The following is an 18,571-nucleotide window of genomic DNA, read 5'->3' as shown; positions in this document are numbered from 1 at the left end:
GTGTGCCACATCCCATCATGATCTTAACTGCAGAAGATCCAGCAAAACTGCCATATTATGCAGGACCCACATCCACAATTATCGTATCTTGTTTACTGTAACTCTTAAAGGATTATTTTCAGCTGATAAGATACCAGGGTTTTAAGCTGTACACGTGTTTATGTGATTATCTGGTTGATGCTTCCTCCCAGTTCTGGAGATGTTTACTTCTTTTTCTTCTTCCCTGCTGGTGCCTAAGTTACACAAGGAGATTCAGTAAGAATGATTATTGATGCAGTAGGCATGTGCTGACTTACTTAATATCCCAGAATGCCTGTAATGATCCATTCTTATTTATTTATTTTACATGAGATGCATGGTTAGTGCTTTACAGTTAAACATAAAGACTTGTCTCGTGGCCCAAGACAATTGGAAATTGCAAAACAAGCACTGGGAGCATTGAAATGAATGTAACATAAATGTAAAGAGATTGGTTGTCCTCTGTAATTTCTATTAGTATTCCTTAGAATCATTCTGTTTAAACTCTATTACAGTGTGGGCTAATATCACAATCTCTTTATACTCTTGTTTTTAAATCAACGAAACTCCTTAAAGGTGAAATTGTGTCTAGACCATGCTTTTCTACACCAAATCTTCCTAATTACCTCTCTTGGTTTTTGACACTTTCATATTTTTAAAACTTATCAAATTACTTTGCTCTATTCTTTGCTCAACAACTGTGTGATCAACTAACATAGAAATCATATAATGTGAATACAAAACTAGAGGAAAAAAAGCACTTACATACAACCTCTTCCCGTACTGAACATTCTGCTTGGTATGTGATAGCTGAGTTTTGTCATGTGTCACTAAGCAAGAAAGCTCCTGAATGGATAAGGATGGTTTCTCATAGGCAGTTCTACAGCCTAATGTTTAAGCAAGGCCCTGTTGGTTGGTCTGCTGGTATGAATGTGGTCCTTGCCCACGGGTACCAAACTGCAGGATTAACGCCTTAAAATCGAGTCCTTAAGCTTCCCATCTCTTCAAGTTCTAGCAGCGCAGAGCAATATTCTGATGCAGCTGGTGGCCATGAGATTTTACTTAATGGAAGAGTAATAGATGGAAAAGCATCCTATTCCTTAGAAAGACTGGTTAAACAGCTAAAAAAATGAACATTTAACAGTTTTGCAAGTGCACCTACCTGTAAGAATGGAGACCCAGACCTTCCCAGAGACTCAAGGCAGGGTCTCTCCAGCTTAATACCACACAGCTGAATTCTCCAGGTAACCCACCCACCAGGTGGGTGGAGGGCACTTTTCTGCTCCCTGACTACATAGGACATTCCACCTAAAGTTCTTCAAAGGTAACCCTGTGCTCCGCTGTTTTGTGTACAATCCAGGTGGGAAAACAAGCTGATTTTTTGGAAAGCAAGAGCTATTTATTTCTGGGAGTGGCAGTACTTTCCAGCAGTGTTATAGCGTATCTTCTATAAGCCATCAGCAGCAAATTCCTATTTTCTTCCTCTTTTTTCAGGCTCTAATTCCTGCACTGCACAGCAGAGCCATATAACTAACAACATTGCTCCCGCATGGGATTCTCAGTTTATTGGGCACCACTAAAGGAGAGAGAGTGACTGCTGCTACTCTCCCCACCACAGGAGAAGATAGTTATAGCCTTAACCTCCTTCCCGGTCTCCGATGTCTTATGTGGCTGAATGATGCCAATTACATAGTCTGTGAATTCAGCACGGAATTAGGGTTGGGGTTTTTTTATTAGTTTGTGGGGTTTTTTCCCCTCTGTAAGCTTTCTTCTAGAGACACCAGCTGCAAATCTGGGCTGGCAGCCAACTTCGTCTCTCCTTGAATAAAAATAAGACGGATCTAGTGAGAAGTGCAGAGAGGGCAGCGGAAGATCATGCAGTGACTTGTATCAATCACATGACGCTTGCCCGAGGTGCAGCGAGCTGCTGAGGTGCTGCCCCAAAGAAGGAGTCTTAAACAATATCCATATGGACAGATTGGCACCTGTGGACGTGTGGCTCCTCACCAAGCAGAGCCCAGCTGGCGATGGCAATAAGGTGATCTCAGCTTCTCCTGAACTTGCAGGGCACAGAGCTGCAGGAGCAGAAGACCTACAGCCCCTGGCACTGGCTGGGCCTGGGCTCTCCTTGGGCCACCATGACACCTGGGCAGGCAAGCAGAGGGTCCTGGAGGGAGCAGAAGTAGGTGCGGTGTGCTCAGAGAGCATAGTTTTTCCCAGGCTGAGGTGGGAATCTTCAGCAGATGCGCTGTGGGGAAGCCAGCAGCACCTCTTGTTTAGGGGAGGCTGTGAGAGGGGGCTTGAGGCTGGAGTCAAGGGCATGAAAATAAGGAGCAACTGCTCGGTAGGTGGATGAAGAGGGTGGAATGGGAAACAAACTGCAATTTCTTCCCTTGCAAGCTGCAGAGGGTAGAAACACGCCTCCAGAAGGAAGCTACCTTGAATAGTAGGGAGATGAAGAGGAATTTCTGAGTTCTGCCGACCTCATCCGACCCAGGAAACTTTCTCTCTTATTAACCCACCCTTTCACTGAACTAATGATTGCCTCCCAGTGCAGATCTTCCCTTGCCCCTCCTTACCCATCTGCTCTCAATTCTTTCCTCAACAGCTGCCTTTCGACTGATTGCATTGCAGCAGTGCTGCGTATCGGACATGGATCTGTGATGGGGAATGACTGCTCGGTTCCATCATCACTAACTGAGCCATCCCCAACAGCACAACAGGTGTGTCCCTCACATCATTAACAAAAATTAGGCTTTCAGGGAAATCCGGAGCAGCAAAGGGATTCCAGGGGGCGGAGATGTGACTATCCAGATGTTCTGCTGGATGAGCTGGAGACTGTTCCTGTGTACAAGCCCTGGGGTGTAATCATTTGGTGTGTACTCAGATTGTAGGCATTTGGGTAGTTAGATAATGATGGATGGGCAGGTAACTAGAGGTTTAGGCAGCAGATGAGTTAGTCTAACAAATGTCTGGGATGCCTGGATTGCAAGCAAAGCTTTCAGTCTGCCTCTTTATAAACCCCCACCCATGGATGGGCTAATGTCCTGCCCGCTGTCCATCCCCGTCCACAGGGAGGTGCCCACTGCCCAGGGCTGAGGCTGCTGGTGGTGCTCTGGCTGCCCTGCTCACTGGCTGGGGCAGCGGGTCTGGCCCTGGCTGCCAGGTCCTGTCCTGCTGCTCCCCAGGGAGCCTCCCACGGTCCCTGACAATGTATATGCATACAGGAGCTGTTCAACTAGATATATTCTTAGGAAGAAAAATAACACTGGACTATAAAGGGGGGGTGGGATTTTTGGGGGAAGAATCATCACAACAATTCAGGAACAGCAGCAGTGCCTCTGTCATATTACAATTGTGGTTCATTAAAAGTAATCACTTTCCTATAATTTTTCTGTATTTTTCAGGTCAAGGAATAGAGGCTGTGCAAATACTTGCCTTGGACAGTTCTACTCACTGTTCATTTCCCCTTCCTTGCATTTGAAACAGCTCATAATAATTTCATTCAGGACAAAAAGGTTATGTGCTTAACCTAATACAGGACAGGAATGAAGCTGTAAGTCTGTGTATTGGAAGCAATCACCCACAAAATATAGCCCTTCTTCCAGAACAGAAGACTCCAGAGGATGATGAAATGTCAGCATGCTTCTGGAAATACCTGTTTGTCAGAGAAACAAAAAAGATAACCCCATTATCTGTCCCCCACTTCAATTTATGTAACTGCTAAAACTGGCTTTTATAAACAAGGAGCTGGGAAAGGAAAAAACATGAACCTTAAAGTTTTATCAACAGGGAGAGAGTTGGGTATGTCCCTAGGGATACTGAGACGTCTTCATTGTAATATACATACAGTGTATCATACAGAAAACGGTGTATATACATTTAATGGGTTCTAAGTCTAGAACTAGCATTTGTCATTCATTTGCTATCCGCCTCGCTACTCACAAAATCTTAAATCTTTGCTTATTTAGACACTGCCAAAATAACTCTCCATTATATCACTAGAAGGGGTCTTTAAAACTGAAGACAAAGCATCTTACACCCCTGTTGGGCCTCTTCTACTGTCATTTCTTGGGAAGAGCCTTAATGCAAATGAGAATATGGCGCATTCCTCTGCATAAGCACTGCCATTTATTAGCAGGTTAAGATAGAAGAAGAGTCCTTTTGATGCATGGTATAGAAGATAATTAATTAAGAGTTGTAATTCAGTAGGAAAGTATTAAATTTAAACTTCAGAAGTATTATGAAATGTAATGGATTGACCTGGAATGTGCTGAAATTTCTAGCAACTCATTTAATTGCCCTAAATTAAATGACCTAAAATCATGATTGGATATTAAAAAGATGAATTGGTTGACCTGACCTGTAAGCAGACAGTAAATAACAGACTGAGGAGGGATTGATAATAAATGTGTATTCTGAGAGAAGAGCATGCATCTCTATAGGAAAATACAAATAACGTATATAAAAATTCCAGGCCCATGAAGATTATAATTTTAAAACTGTTTCCATTAATTTCTGGGAAAACCCAAAGGCTTTAGCGGGGAGCCTTCAAATAGTGTTTTGAATGAAGGAGTTCCCAATGCAAGCTTTTAAAGCGGGAGATGCCAAATGGGCAGGTTTTTTTCTGCTGCTGTGTTTTCCTGCCTCACTTAACTCCCAGCTCCTTTGTGCTGTGAGTGCCCAGCAAGCAGTCTGTCAGCTGTCACAGGTGTCTGAAGACATGGACTGATGAACGTGCTCTATATAGAGTATCTGTGCTCTTCAGATTTTAACATGTGGCCTAGATATTCAGCAGAGTTCCCTAACCCTTACACCACATCTATAAAATCAGCAAAAATAGTGGGGACATTTAGCTTAATGGACTGTGAAGCTGGTACAGCTGAACCTGAGGTCACATGCAGAAGTCTTACACAATGTTCTTAAAAAAAAAAAGAAAGCTCCTAAATTAAAAAAAAAAACAACAAAAAACCCCAACTTATTAAAACAGAAACAGAAATAAAAAAAGAGATTCTGCAGTGTATCTTTCAGGAACCCAACTTCACTCTCCATTTATATGATTATAAACTCTGACTGATACTGCCGTGCAACAGAAGAGAATTTGGGCAAGCGTATAAATACCATGGCAGACTTACATCCCCACATATGAGTAAGGCATAATATTCAGGCCTTCCAGGAGATGAAAAGAGCTGCATCCACAACATTCCCTGTGGGTGCCATTTGCACTGGATCTAATGCAACAGGTTGATTTAAACGCTGCCCTGCCCACACAAGACATCCTGTAGCCACCAGCCACAGCCTGTGCTGGGAGGGTTCACAGCCTTTGCCACCTGAAATACAGATTAAAGGATACTTACTGAAAACATTTTCATCAGCTAAGTGTCTGCCTCCTCACAAGGACTGAATGTAAGCCGGTCGTTCCCAAAATGCCAGTGTTTTCCATTTTTGTTGCCTGTCCCACTCTGTTGAAATCACATCAGTTCACCGTGGGTGCTGCCAGATGGCTTAAGATCACCGGTGCTAGAGGAATAAAACTGTATGCAAACCTAAGGGACTGGAAAAGCTACACAGAGGCTCAGATGGCTTTATTCAATAAAAACTAAAGCAAACAGGCCCATCATTACTGTTTGGTAAGGACCTGTGCATCCTAAGGCAGAAATACTGCAAACACTGAGTCAGCACTGAAGTTCATGCAAGTGACCTCATCACAATCTACATGTTCCTCAAGGGGGGCAGCGGAGTGGGAGGTGCTGTTCTCCTCTCTCTGGCGACCAGCAGTAGGACAAGAGGAAATGGAATGGAACTGCATCAGGGGAAGTTCAGACTGGACGTTAGGAAAAGTTTTTACTGAAAGGGTGGTTGATCACTGGAACAGGATCCTCACAGCACCAAGTCTGTCAGAGTTCAAGCAGCATCTAGAGGATGCTCTTAGTCATATGATTTAGTCTTAGGTAGTCCTGCAAGGAGCAGGGAGTTGGACTCGATGATCCGTATGGGTCCCTTCCATCTTGAGATATTCTATGACTCAAAGTTTCAGTGTTTGTGAGAAATAGAAAGTCATCCAACTAATTAAGGTTTGATTTTAAACTTATACTTCCCCTTCATTATTATGCACTGCAAGCGCGTACTACAAACATTAGTATCCCATTATTGGTCCATAATGTGGTGCCATTACTCTGTCCCAGCTCAAATTACCACTGTAATGGCTACCGGCTTCCAATAACCTACCCCAATGTGAGATACCACAAGGGAGACACAGTTTATGTGAGGCAGCGCTATAAATGTCTCATAATATACATAAAAACCAAATTGCGCATAAAGATGGAACATCTTCTGAATGCAAAGCCTCTGCACTCTCTGCAACAGATGTTTTCTTTCATGTTGCCCAGGAAGGATATATCTTGGGGATTGTGTTAATGCAAATATATACCATCTCTATAAACATTTATCAGTGCCACTTGTGGCTTCTACTTCCCTTCCACTTTCCTGTCAGCTTCTCCCTCATTTTAGTTTAGACTGGAATGCAAATATGTGAAATAACGTAGGACTCGCCCTTTAGAGTGCAAAGACATGCAGGTGTCTCTGTGGAGCTCTCCCTCAATGGAGCTGCTCCCTGCTCTCTTGTCACATGCTGTTGATCAGTGCGATTTCAGCAGCCTGTACTGCAATTAAATTTGGTTCCTGTTATCCACAATTTCTTGTGTCTCACTGCCACGTATTGGAGTTCCCTCCTGTTCAGTGCTCACATCAGTCCTTACAACAGACGTGCCATACTAAATAAACACCACACACACTCCATTCCCTATCCAGCCCATCTAAATTTATCATTATTTAATTTAAAATATTTTTTTCAACATATTTTAATTATAATTCTCTGTTCCTATTTTTCTCTATTTACAGTTGCCATCATGCATTAACTAAACTTTGATTGAATAATCTTTGAAATATATCCTTAGGATTAAGCCATATTTTAAAACAAAAGGTAACATATCACTCTAACAGGGACACGCGATTCAGACTACCACTTCTTTCCACACACAATTTATTTATGCATATATAAAATGTAAATAACTACCCAATCTATCAGGGAAAATTCTCCATTTAATTTTTTCTTTCATCTCTCTCCCTCTGTGATCTGTATCTCACAGTCAATAACTCTTTTCCTCCCACATCATATGTCCTGTCAGCTTTCCTTTCTATGATTTTAAATGAAAAAGGAAGACTTTTTTTGTTTTAAATCCATGCATGATTTTTCATATTTACTGATGCAACAGCCTATAGCATTTTTTATTTTACTTTTCAGAAAACTAGTTCACTCTCATTAAACATCCACCATATTAAAAACCCACACATTTAGTAACCTTAAGTAATATCTTTTACATTCATAGCAGTAACTTGCAGTTAGAAGTTCTCTGTTTTTCCTTGCTTATTCCTGAGTGACGAAAGATTGAAAAGCGTGCTATTAAAAATCTCTGATAAGAATTGGGGACCATTCTCACTCAATAATTTCCCACTGATAATAAAGTTCTAATCCTTGACTTGAAGTTAGACTCCAGACACAGTAAAGTAGTAAAATGAAGATGGGTAAAGAGCCTACTAATGCAAATTGTTATCCATTTGTTAAAAGAAGGACTGTTTCTTCTGAGCCCATTTGTTAAAAGAAGGACTGTTTCTTCTGAGCCCATTCTAACACACTGAAGTTAGCAAGTATTTTGACAGTGAGTCTTCTTGAGTTTTCATTACCATGGGGACTCTAATAGATAGCTATCTGAGATACATGTGTGGAAGTCATTGTTTTTCCCCTTCTTTAGCAATAATACCTGAATTTGGTGATGTTCTTACTTGCCAGTTTTACCATTATCACAATTACATGTCCTTTATTTCTTTGACAGATTTCTAATAATGGATATGAAACATGGCTATGAAATAAAGATTTTATGTTATTTCATTCAGGAAGTGCTGGGGAAAGGAAGCTGCCTATTTCCATCAAGTAATGAATTTTTTTTAACATTTTGATATAGGGCAAGTGGACTCTCTGACTGAAATGACAGTTTTTGTTTTCTGTACTGTAAGGAAAAGACTGAGGAAGAACTGAGAATGGTTATTAAAGACAGCACCGACTTCAATAATAGTGTTTCAGTGAACAATCACCTAGCTTGTACCATATTAAAATCAGAAAAAAAAAAAGATATGAAATATGAATATAGCAAACACAAACCATTTACTGCAGTAAAGTCATGTTATTGTTTTATAGGAACTTTGAATCCTATTATATTAAAACTAAATTGTATTTCTGATGAGATGGAACATATTTATGTTAGAAATGATCTAACTTTCAAAAGGCTGTGAAGAGGTCTCTGGAAGGACACAAAATGGTTGAGGGGGTATATTTGTTTATTCTTGCTTTGTAATTAACAGACATTAATGACTCGGATTCAATCTGTTTAATGGGGCATTGTCTTTGCAAATTTATTTTCTGTACTGTAAGGAAAAGACTGAGGAAGAACTGAGAAAGGTTATTAAGGCAGCACCAACTTCAATAATGAGACTAAACAAACTCTATATCACTTTTGATGATACAAATTAACAATGAACAAAATGGGGGAAAAAACCCGCTTTGTAAAGACAGTTTACCAAAAGCCAGCAGTACACTACAGTTTCAAAATAAGACCTTTAGGAATGAAATCTGGCTCATCATACATGACCCAGAGATCCCAGGATGAATGTTCTGTCCCTTTGAAATTACAAATTTAGCCGAATAGCTTTTAAGTTAAATTCTTGAAGCCAGTTGAAATTAAAGAGAACATGCACAGTTGCTTTAGTAAGTGTTACATCAGATCTTTGTCTTCTAAAGAGACTTGGCTGATTTAAGTAAAAAGTACGGGGGAAACAAGAACAGTTTCAGACTGGAGAGCCCCAGCTTCTACTTTGACAGTAACTTGCAACACAAAGCTAGCAGAGTCTCTCTATTAATTCACTTCGTATTAAGGCTGATAGATACTCGAGTCCTGATTTGATATGACAGTATTTGAGTTCTTATTTTCTCTGCAGGACTCACACCTGTACGTATACGCTGAAAACAAAATGATGGAATCATTAGTACAGTGGTTCTGCTTTGGTAGTGGTAGCTCCAATTAGCTAGGAAATTAGCTAGGTCTTCACAGCTGACTGCAGCCAGGCCCCTGGTAGCTCTATTGATTTCTGTCTACTTAAAATTTGAGAATTTGAAAAGTTAGTTACTGAAACTGAGCATCTTCAAGTACTGAGACCTCTCATTGTTTTAGGTTTTTTAATTTCTTCATCTTCTGTCCAAGACTTCTCTTTCTTCTGTCCTAGGACAAAGTTTATTTCATAAGAAGCATTTTATTATAATCTATTAGTTCTCAGAGATGCTCAAGAAAAGATTTATTTCACTTCATCTGGCTCTGCTGAATATTGTTTAAAATTTTCCATCTGCCATCATGTAAGAGAAACTTACTTTGTGTCCTACTGCACGTGATGAGTATCTGTTCTGTTGTCAGCTATTTCCAACATCAGATACTTAAATACATTTAGTTTTGAGAAATTATGATTTTCTTGATTGTAAACATTTGCAAAAGCTATGAAGTGTTGTCTTCTTTAAATACAGGAAAAGACAAACTCAAAATAAAAACGAGATATAATGATTTTAAATCACTGTAAAATAAATGTTTTTGATGAAACAATACAGCAACAAACAAACAGGAATTCTGTAGAACGCAAACAATTACAGACCTGTGTGTTCTGTGTTTTGCTATAAGAGTTTCTTCCCCCACCTGCCATAAATCATCTGCTTAGGATATCAGGAAGGTGCTTGGATTGCATCATTGAACCTTTAAGACCCAAGAATTTCTGCAAACCTTGAGGATCCCTTGTGTTCTTTTTATTTTTTTCTGTTCTTTTTGCTGGGGAGCCACTTTACGTAAGATGAAAATAAAATCCTTACTTATCCAGAGCCTAGAGTGCATTATGAAAATTCATCTTCAGATAATACTGCAGGTATAAGCTTTGCTTTCATTAACCTGAATGAAATTATCACAGATGAGCATTACAGTGAAAAAAGAAGGGAAAAAGCCCAATACACAACAGATGTGTAATGCTTAATGCTTCAGACTTTTTCTGATTTAAAACTTATATGCTTGGGAGCCAAAATTAGAATCTGACTATGTTCCTGTTTATATATAAATAAGATATAATAGTTTCATCATAAATATGTTAGCAAAATGAGCTGATTATGAGCAAAAAGTTTCTCTTTCATGATCTGTCAGTAGAAGAAACAAACTTCATCTATTCAAGTTTAAAGCCACAGAAAATAATTCACAACACCATATTTTAAGTAAAGAAAAATAGCATAAAGACACTAGAATTAAAGCAGATAAGATGTAACATTGTTGCATCTAAGTACAAGGCTGATTTGATTCTAGATTATTTTGTCTATAATAATCTATTATATTATTCTATTATTTTTCATTTCTGTTGACAGCTCTCCCATTTCAACAGCTGGTGAACAATTCTTAAATATCAGTTTTCATTCAATTATAATTTTTATAATAGTGGCCATTTTTCTAATATGGACATTGTATTTAAGCATAAAAAGATTTGTCTTGTGAAAGACCTCTTGTGGAGCTTTTCTTTGCATATTTTGCTGGTATAGTAATTCTTTGGGCTATATAATACTATGCATAATTCATGCCTGAAGAAGAGAAAAATAAGTAAGAAATGCAACAATAATATTGGAAGAAGATTGAGATGGTGGTTTGTGTTAAAAATAGTCTTTCTTATGCAATCAATTCACTTGAGACCTCTGGGTGTAACCTTTAGTAAAAGCAAGTATATGGTAAATAAATAATAACAAATAAAAATATAAGTTTAAAATTCTGTTCCAGAAGCCTATTAAGGACATACCACAGAACTCACCTATTACAGTATCCATCAAAGTGGTTATATTGAAAGGATGTTGTAAAAAGTGTCAAGGTCAGTCCTTGCAAAGTTAGGAATCTTCAGTTACACCTGGTATTTTAAAAATATACAAACATATTTTATAATCTTACCTGGATGTATACAGTTTCTTCTTAGGATTGGTGTCACATTCAGGACACTTAAAAAAAAAAATCCTCACTTTTTTAGCAAATATTCATTGTACCTGAATTTGGCAAACTTTGAAATAAAAATCTGTTTTAGAGGGGAGCTTTCCTGCTCCTTAGCTGGAACTGTGTCTCCCAGAAATACCTGCCTTTTCCCATCTTCCCCACTCCCTCACACACACATACACTCACTTGCTCTCGCACAGGGTAGCAGCAGAGAACCATGACATTAGCTTTTTTTAAATACATTCTGGAAAAACGCTTGAAATGTACTAAAAATAGATCTCTGAATGGTTTTCATTATCTCTTGAATTTGTCCTGGTTGCTGTGTCTTTATTATTTTAATGTCTTCAGAAGGAATAAAGCAGCTAAATTACTTCCAAGAGCCTGAGTTCCCTGGTATAGAATTTAATGTACTGGTAAAATATTGTTTTAAAGGAAATGTTTTGACCACATAACATTTAGGGAAACAGACTGTAACCATCCAAAAATAAGACCCATGAAGAACCTAATAGGCTGAACTGGAGGACATGAAAAGATGCTTTAAAGCAAGAGCAGTGTTTCCAAGGCCTAAATGTATTCAGAGACCACAAGGGGCCAAGTCAGCCAGATCTCTGCTAACACAGCTGAGAGGCTGGTCTCAGTTTCAAAGAAGTGAGAGATTTCTCTTGGGAGATGTTATAGCAGCCCGTAGGAAGGACTGGGCACCATCAGTTGCAGGTACCCAGTAGAGTACAGCTCATTACTACTCAGATTGGAGATGCCGGGCTGTTTGAATCCGAGGTGCTTGCAACTGGTAGGACTGCTGTAGGCATGGGAGTGCAGCAAACAAATGATATCGTGGTAGAGATGCAGGATATTACTGGCAAGCTACAACCAAAATTTGTGCTCTACCCAGGTGAGCTCAGAAGCATCCAAGCAAAGAAAGGGACAAGGGGGTGCATTCTCACCTGTGGCATTTTCTGAGTGCTCACCAGCTCTGAACTGGTGACTTTTCTCATTATATAATATATGAGAAAGGTTATATTTATATATATATATTTGTAGCAGCTGATACGCAGAGATGATATATTCTGTTATTCTTCTGCTCCTTATGCACATAACTGAGAAATCACTATCAACCAGGGGCTAGCAGAGATGGACAAGGGACTGCCTGATTTCAGCAGAGGGATTTTTTGCTGTAAAATGGACCAGATTTATTACTTCAGGTCTTTCCTAGGAAATGTAGGGGCAGGAAAGAACAAGAGGCACGTTCAGGTATGACAATCTGCTTGATTCAAGAGCTCTTGGAGGCAATGACAAACCATTTTGAACCTACTAGACCCAAGGAAAGCACAAGACATTCAGAGGAATGAATGACCATGTTATAATTGGCCACCCCTTAACATGAATAAGGGGGAGGTCTTCCAGAAAAAGTTCTGTTGAGGCTTTCTTGGAAGGACAGTTTTGGGCTTTGGCTGCTCAGCAGACTGACATACTATCAGTGAACATCTTTAGGAAACTGCCTTGTCATCCAGGGAGAATGTTGCACACCCCCTGCAGAGAGTATAATGCCAGTCTTGAATTTTCTGGGAGTGAAGCTTGCAAATCCTGTTTTAGAGCTAGTCCAAGGAAGACATGGGAGAATAAATTTGATTTTTATATATATATATTTACACACATTTATATATACACACGTATGACAAGTATTTTCTTCTGTTTTGGTCGGTCATATGCCTCAGTCATTCACAGTGCTACTATTTGATATCAGGACTCCCAAATTCTCTTTCTTTTTGTGCCATTCTCCCCTGAGATGGCCACCATGTGCCTGCCTGTACACTTGGCCCTCCTCCCTCCCATGCCCTCACCTGCTTTGTTGCACAGGCAAAGGGAAAGGTCTGTGGGAGCTGGAAGAGGGATGCTCTCAGCCAGGTGATGAAAGCTTTCCTAACCATGCATAACCTTTCCTTGCAGGCAGGTGTAGGGTTACTACAGCCCTGTTACTTTCCGAGGGTCTGCATCTGCCCTGCCAAAGGTGATTCAGAAATCTTCCTCGGCAGGACTCTACACTACTTAGTTTTTTGAAAAATGAAGCACGTATTTCTCTGAATCTTGGGAACTTTCTTCCATTTATTTTACTAGCTTGAACAAATCCAGCAGTCTGGGACTCAAGAGATGAGCCATCACTCCCACAATCACTATACCTACAAGATATTTATTTAAAAACCAGAGGCCTAGCATATGTAAGCAATGAGATACATGGCTGCTGGGAATACTCTCATTTTTGGAATAGCTCTGACATTATAACAACAGTAATCTGCTGTGAATTGGGACCATTAAAATGTCAAGAAACTAACTGTCTTTGGAGGGTTGTGAGGGTAGATTTACTTTATCAGTTTTCTGCACAACAGATCAGAGGAAACAAAAATCCACCAGCTCTAGGAAGATTTAATCGGACAAAAGTGATTCAGTGTATTTGCAGAATTTCTAACGTAAAAAAAAAAAAAAAGCAGCAACTTTTTAAAGAGTATTTTCTTCCCTTTTCTTTTTTTTTTGGTCCTTGTAAATCCTTACATCAACACTTCATGTCTTAATATTTTCACAGTTAAAATCTGCAGAAATCCATACACACTTATGTATATGCATATTTTTCAGTTACCATCATTGTAGATTTCTGATACAGCTAATTTAAGCTTTTTAATGTACAGTTCACTGAGACAAAAAAGATTATATTAAGTCCTGAATAAACTTTGTTATCTAAAAAAATCGTTGCTATTAATTGTGCCTTTTGCTCCAGGATAGTATTTATGTCAAGAATTAATATCTTCAATACTGACTATTCTCCTTTTAGACATCTATGATTATTATTTCATTTGAATTTATTCTGGCATCCTGAGTATCTTAAATCAAGAAGTATCTTAGTCTAAACATCTAAACTAGATATGAACAGCCTTACAGGATAGCAACAAAACCCATCCAGTCTGATGCCCTGCATTGAAAAGTGATTAGTAATAGGTACCTCAGGAAACAGAGCACCTTCATCCTCACACCCCCTTCCACAACCAACAGTCAGCAGCCAGGGGTTTCCTGACCTAAGTGAAGGATCATTACGCTTAATAGACACTCACGCATATATTCTCCAAGACTGCCCATTAACCCATTTATGCCTTTAGTTCTGCAGCATCCTATAGCAACTCATTCCCAAACTTAGATAACTTAAGCTGGCACCTAGAAGCAGGATCCACGGCCCTAATTTAAGGACCTTGCCTTCCTTTTGCAAAATACAAAGAAAGTTTAAGGGATAGGCCTTTTGCTGGTTCCAGGCCTTCTGTACCTCTCTTGACCTTCTGTTGAATGAGAAGGTTACAATTCCTCTCTTGAGCACTGAGGAACTAGGATAACAGGAAGGGAGAAGCACCTAAACGCCTTATACTGGGAGGTGTCTGAGATCTCTTCAAGTTTATGAGATTATTGTCGCAGCACTCTCCAAACTATCAAGCTGCAATAAGGTCTTTTACCACCTCATACCAGCACACTCTTCATGCCAGGCCCTCTGCTGCCTTCACCTCATCCAGGTCCCGCTCTCTCTTCTCTTGCTTCTTCCTCTCTCTGCTTCTTCCTCAGCTGCTCTCTCTTCCTTAGCTCTCAACCACTCAACAGAACCAGCCACAGATGCACCTTATCTACATCGGCCAACCCACAGCTGTATATTATCAATGCTAATTAACACAGCTTCATTCCTCTACAGATTATGATGAGTTTCTTGACAGTTTTGTTACAATATCCAAGAGTCTCAAAGGCTACAAAACCAAACCACTGGCATCTGGAAGAAGCAGAGGGAAAAAGAGGATGTCTGTGAATAAAGGGGCATGCTGTCACCATAAAAAATGACCATGCTGGTTAGGAAGGGCAAAGCTATGTGAAACAGATTCAAGTATTGGGGACAGCATGCCAGCTGGGGGACAGCATCAACACGAAGTATAATCTGAATAGGAGGTCGGTAAAGACAGAATTAGGCAGGTGAGGTAAGGTATGCATGACAGTGGGCTGAAGTCAGTGTGGTAGCTGTGTAGCATTGAATCAGTGGAAAAAAAGTGAACAAATTATGCAAAGCCTGAAAAGCTAAATTAATGTAGTAAATTGATTTGAATACACCAGGGGAAGGAGTTACTGGGTTGGTTTTTTTGGTTGGTTTTCTTTTCTTTTTTTTTTTTCCCTAAAAGTTGAGACATATGTTTTAGTCCATGATGTACTTTGAAATTTCTGTGTAAAGGACATCCTTTCCATTCTGTTTGTTTCACTTTATTGAACCTGTAATTGTAATTGGACATGTGGGAAAATAAACTATGACATAAATTAATGTAAAAACTGTGAAGGAATAAACTAAAAAGAGCTAGCCATCTAAAATACATGGTCACTTCAGTACTGGCCTAAAAGGACTGGGGAGTGTTCTCTGTGATGTGTCTTCCAGTATCAGTGAGAATTATGCATGTCAACTGGGGATTAAAAATAGATCACTTAGTGTTCATCTTTCTTCTCATCAAGTTTCTCATAAACAAACAACAAAACAACAATTGAATTTATTGTAAATCTTATATAGAATCTGCACCTTTGTTATGCAAGCTGCAAAGAAAAGTAATTAAATTGAAGACGTGGTAAAGTAATTGAAGTGAAGACGTGGCTTCTAATTAAGATGTATAGTATATCAGTGACTTAATTTCTCAGGTTATTAATTGCTATAAAATAAATGTCTATATGACTCAACCTTTCAAGCTTCTGACTTTAACGGCAATTCAAAGCCCTTGACATTTCCACAATGTGCTCAGTGCTACAGAAGATCAAGTTCCTAAAAGAAAAGGAAGCATTTTTCCCTTTTCACCTAGGGTCAAAGTAATAAATATCCAGCTCCTCAGAGACATGGCAAATATACATGTGGGTGCATAAAAACATAATATGATCTTCCATTATGATGAAACCAATGATGCAGAAGAAACTATAGACTCCTATTGCTTTGGATTGAGTTTTGTATCTGTTTACCTATGTAGGTATTCCTGCAGAAATTAGACTTTATTTTGATGATTGAGAATTACTGAATCAGGTAATGCTCCATGTGACTGTTTTAAATTTTAAACTTAATCTAATCTTGGTGGGCCCAATCTGTTTTTATATACCAACATAACTGGGAGCAACTCCAGTGATGTTGACAGAGTTATGTTTGTAAAATGTTGTTATAAAAGATACTGGACTACAGCCACTTTATCTTCATGCTGTATGACTCCCTATCCTAAATTTCTTGTGGCCTAAACTTGCCTCTCTGAAAATTAATGGATGTTTTTCAATGACTTCAGCTGGAGCAGGATTGGATCATTGGAAAACTGTGTTAGAACCCTCCCCAATGATGTTCATACTCCAGTAAACTCCATTAGAAAAACTAATTTTATTCCAAACACACATAACACAGTATTTAGGTAGGAAAAATGTACCATCAATCACTTGGTGTTATCCCACAGACAACACTACACACATCAGTGATGTGCTCAGAAGGCAAGAAGACCCAGATGGATTGGTACAGTTTGGTTTTTTCACTTTATAAACTAAAGTGTTGCAGAGATATAAAACACTATGTAGCTATAATTTCTGCTGTTAAACTCAAGCATATAAAAAGGCCTTTTAGGAAAACAGCAGGAATAAACAACAAAGGATAAATTTGGGTAATTTTACAGGGAAATATTTGAGACGAATACTAAAATAATTAAAGTTTAATATGATAGACTTATGATTAGCATCCAGGCATTAAAATTTAATTTATGTGTTCTGTCTATAGAATTATGTTAGTAATGAAATTTTCCTCACATATGATAAAAAAACCTCTATATACCTCAACACAGAATGTGTATGTGTTGTAATAGAAATGGAGTCACTCGATGTTCTGAAAGGAACTTCTTAAAGGGAATATTACTGATATTGGCCTTTCGTATATTGACTTTCCTGAGAAGGGTGACTAGCCTTACCTATGTAAATTTCTGAGTTCATAAGACAGTCTGATAATCAAGTGTACTTTAAAATATCTGAAAATCATAAGAAAACAATTATTTTCTGAATTATTCTCAAACACCAAAAAGACCACTGGCTGTTCAGTTACCATTTGTTGAGTAAAACATTATGTGAAGTTCTGATGAAACGGCTGAAATGTATGAAGACAATAGAAGTCATGCATGATAGTGCTTAATAATGAACATACAAAAATCAACTGAATGAAAAAAAACACTTTAGAAATTAAAAAGGACAGCAAAAGGTTCAGTTTAGTATGTTAAATTCTTTTTGCCTAGCTTCTGAAAGAATTAAAATGATATCTTTTCTATTCTAACATCATTTATCTTGACAAAGTATGTTGACTGTGATGTTTATGTATGTAATGTTATGAAAGGTAATATTATTAGCTTTTAAAGCTAAAAGAGACAGTTACATCTTTCTGCGTAACCAAGGCAGTAGAATTTTACCAAGCAGTTCTTGTATCCAGCTCAGGAAGTTACAGATTAATATCTACAAAAAGACTTTTAATATGATTTAAGTCCTCAAAGTAATGATGAAGCCAGATTACTCCTTGGAACAGTGTTAGTAGTTTAGGTAGAAAAAGCATTTTGAATTTTTATTTATAAAAGAGAAAACATTCTCATTAACATGGATGTGTCTTAGGGCTATTTAAGCCATTCTTATAAGCTGAGGCATATATTGACTACAGTTGATCATTATTGCTTGTTGAATAGAATGCAGTAATTTTCATTGTCTATTATAATAACATCAAATCTAAGTAAGCTTGCTGCCTATATTAAGCTGCATTACACTGGAAATTTTTCTCATTTGTACCCACTGAACTTGAAGTAATACAGGAATCTGATTCTGTTCAACTGACATTTGTGTCATAAAAGGGAGAATCAATCCACCAGAATGAGTTCACCTACACTTTTCCTTCAGTGAAGTCAGTCTTGATGAGGCAGGTGTAAGTAAAAAGGAATTAAGGTCTTTAACTTCAATCTTTTAAAATTCTTTTTTTCTGCATGTTTTTGTTATATTCAGCCGAAGCCAATGAGAATGCAGCTCCAAAACAATAACAGAAATGTCCTTATGACTCCAGTACAATTATTCTTTTCATGCAATAAAAATAGCATCCCACTTCTTTTCTCCTGGACAGGCCTTGTTTATTTACCACTTAAATGTCAGTAACTGCAATGACTTAACCTTTAGTAGTTCTAATGGACCTGCAATTAAACAGCAAGATTTTCACCGGCCTCTGTTGGAGTGGAACAGTGCTAGGCAGTGCAAAGCAAGCTACCACAGTAGGAAGGCATCCCATTTGTATGTTTGTAACAACATACCATGGACTGTGCATCTGCAATATATTATTGATCAAACAGTTGTTATAAATAGGAGCATCTAGCTTTGCTACCAATGCCAACACTCAGATCTCTGAA

Source organism: Falco punctatus (assembly GCF_963210335.1).
Source record: "Falco punctatus genome assembly, chromosome: 1".
NCBI lineage: Eukaryota > Metazoa > Chordata > Aves > Falconiformes > Falconidae > Falco > Falco punctatus.
The sequence above is the reverse complement of the archived record's forward strand: the minus strand, read 5'-3'. Positions refer to the sequence as shown.